Here is a 2,967-nt window from a genome sequence, read left to right on the forward strand (position 1 = left end):
TTAGTTCTCAATTATTTTTTGGTCTCAACCTTGCTATCTTTTCTTTTGTAGACTTCAAGTTCACATATGATAAGCCGTTATAGTGATCGCACATGTCAGTGATTCCTTCTCTTGCTGTTTCTTTTATACTTTTTTTGTTTTTCATTTTGCATAATTTATATTGCTATGTCCTCAAGTTTTTTTGTTTGTTTGTTTGTTTGTTTGTTTTTATTCAGGGGAGAGCGCGAACGCAGTCCCCCACTACCACAAATTATGCTGTCAAGTTTCCCACATTTGGGGAAATCGCAGGGGTCAGCACATCTAGAGTGCAATGGATAAGCCTCGCCCTGGGAAAACCACCTTCGTGATCATGGTATCTCCCCTGCCAGGTAAGTATTATGTCCTCAAGTTTAATAATCATTTCTTCTGCAATGTTTAATATGTCAGTAATCTTATTAGTGATTATTTTTCATCTATAGGATTTTAGTTATTATCTCTAAAAGCATGATTTGGCCTTTTTATTTATATCATGTCTCTACTTATTTAATCTCTCCTCCAGCATTTTAAACATCTGGCATACTGTTATAATAACTGTCTTAATGTCTCTGTCTGCTAATTCTAGCATCTCTTTCCATCTGGGTCCACTTTAATTGGTTCAGCTTTTATCTTCATTATGAATCTTATTTTTCCGCTTCTTTGCATGCCTGGCAATTTTTCATTGGATGCCAGTTGTTAAGATTTTTACCTTGTTGGGTGTTAAACATTTTTGTATTTATGTACATCCTCTTAAATTTTGTTCTTGTATGCAGTTAAATTATTGTGAAATTAATTTGTTTGGATTTTACTTTGCTGATTTGTTGGACAGGTTCAAAGTAGTACCCATTGTAAGGCTAATTATTTCTCACCTTTTTTTTTAACCAAAACATCCTTTATTTTAGTCTTCAAAGAACAAATTGTTTTTTTTTCTTTTCCAAAATAAACATGAATAATTTACAAAAATGGAATTTACAATGCTTCTTTAAAGCATTCTCCTTTAAAGGGAAACTTAGCTTTACAGAATCTAGACATTGAAAGGTTTTAAAAATATTTTATTTTTTGTTGTCATTATAAGACAGAATCTAGCATAAGTCAAGGGAATCCATTCATATTTCAGGTCCGTCTCCTCCAGGAACCATCACTGCAATATTTAGCAAAATCTGGTCTAATTTAGTAATCTTTCTTTCTCCTGGTGTGATTTCCAATTCAGTGGCATCTTCCAGTACCATACTGAAAAAGTCATCACATCCTAAAAGTATGCCAATAATTACCTTACCACTCTTCATCACGATACAAATTCTTGACCGATACACTTGTTCACAGGCTCTACAGCAACTACGACGGGCTAGTGGTGGCATTAGCCGCCCTAGCCATACCGCAAATGGTCTTCCTCCCCACTTCTTAGGCAGGATCTTCCTGAATGTTCTACCCATAGCCCTCATTATGAGTTTCCCATTTTGACTGATGCCAATAGACACCATTTCAGGTTCCATGTGAAAGGAAGTCACCTATGCTTACTCTAATATTTTCAGGTAAGGTCCTTTCCCCTACTTCAAGTATTTTTCTCACATGTGTGTGTTTATCAGTAGCCTACAGCATATTGAACATAAATTTTCTGGAAATCTCTGGAGTTACCTCTTCATGCAGCATTCTCCTCTCTGGTATTATTTTCTGCAGACTCTAGATTTTCACCCCCAGACCCCCAACTTCATAACACATAATTCTCACCTCATTTCTCAGGAAATACTGTTATTTACTGGCTGATATACAATGTTTAAAAAACCACATTTAATATGTTATTTCTAGGTTGTTGGGGGTTTTTTTTAGTTGTTTCTGCAAGAAACTAATGCCTGTTAATCCATCTTGACCAGAAGAAGTCCTAAGTCAAAACTTATTGAATAATGCATGCTGACTTAGAACTTCCATAGAAAGATTTCTCAATTCTTACAAGGAGTCTCTAAGAGTCATCTCACATATGCCCTCCACAATCACCTGTGTTGCTCCAGCAAGGACATTCTCGCCTATGGTAATCCCAATCAAGAACCCAGAGGTGTTTTTACAGATATCAACTGTTGGTCTAAAATTTCTATGGAAAGGCAAAGGAAAAAGAAAAATCAAAACCATTTTGAAAAAACAGAACAAAGTTAGAGGTCACATGATGTCTGATATTAAGTTTCACTCTAAGTGAGCTATTGATTCAAGAATAGATGAATGGAATAAGATATTAAGTCCAGAAATAGACTCACACAAGTATAATCAATTTATTTTTGACAAAGAAGCAAGGCAATCTGATGATAAAAGAATAATCTTTTCAACAAATGTTGCTTGAAAATTAGACATACATAAATGAAAAACTAAACCTTGACCTATACCACCATGTCTTTACAAAAATTAATTTAGAGTTGATTACAGGTCTAAATATAAACTATAAACCAATAAAACTTTTATTTTTTAAAAATAGGAGAACCCTGATGGGTAGCTCAGTTGGTTATAGTGTCGTCTTGATATGCCAAGGCTGTGGGTACAACCCCTGGTCAGGAAATTTAAACAAACAAAAAACATCAAATAAAATCTCTATGGCCTTAGTTAGGCAAAGAAATCTTAGTTGTGACACTAAAAGCACAATCCATATATGAAAGAACTGATTAATTGTATCCCATTAAAATTAAGAACTTCTGTTCTATGGAAGCCACTATTTAAAACATAAAAAGATAAACCACAGACTGGAAAAAATATTTGCTAGTCAAACACCTGAAAAAAGACTGATATATCCAGAATATATAAAGAATTATTGAAACTTTAATAATAACAACATAAAAATGATCAAAATATTTCAAAAGGTACTTCACCAAATAAGATATAAATAAGCATATGAAAGGATGATCAACATTATTAGTCAGGGAAATACAAACTAAAATTAATGTATGATACCACTATTCACCTGTTAAAATT

The 2,967-nt window shown here is 33.6% G+C and overlaps 1 non-coding gene and 1 pseudogene across 1 annotated transcript; both read right to left on the reverse strand.

The window, feature by feature from the left end:
• Positions 1-212: 212 nt before the first annotated feature.
• LOC136306969 (U1 spliceosomal RNA) lies at positions 213-376 on the reverse strand. Its single transcript, XR_010725725.1, has one exon. It is a non-coding gene; the product is annotated as a U1 spliceosomal RNA (small nuclear RNA).
• A 745-nt stretch (positions 377-1,121) lies between these two features.
• On the reverse strand, positions 1,122-1,301 carry LOC136306376 (U6 snRNA-associated Sm-like protein LSm5 pseudogene; annotated as a pseudogene).
• Between the last annotated feature and the right edge of the window lie 1,666 nt (positions 1,302-2,967).

This window comes from Saccopteryx bilineata, chromosome 5, assembly GCF_036850765.1.
Source record: "Saccopteryx bilineata isolate mSacBil1 chromosome 5, mSacBil1_pri_phased_curated, whole genome shotgun sequence".
Taxonomy (NCBI): Eukaryota; Metazoa; Chordata; class Mammalia; order Chiroptera; family Emballonuridae; genus Saccopteryx; species Saccopteryx bilineata.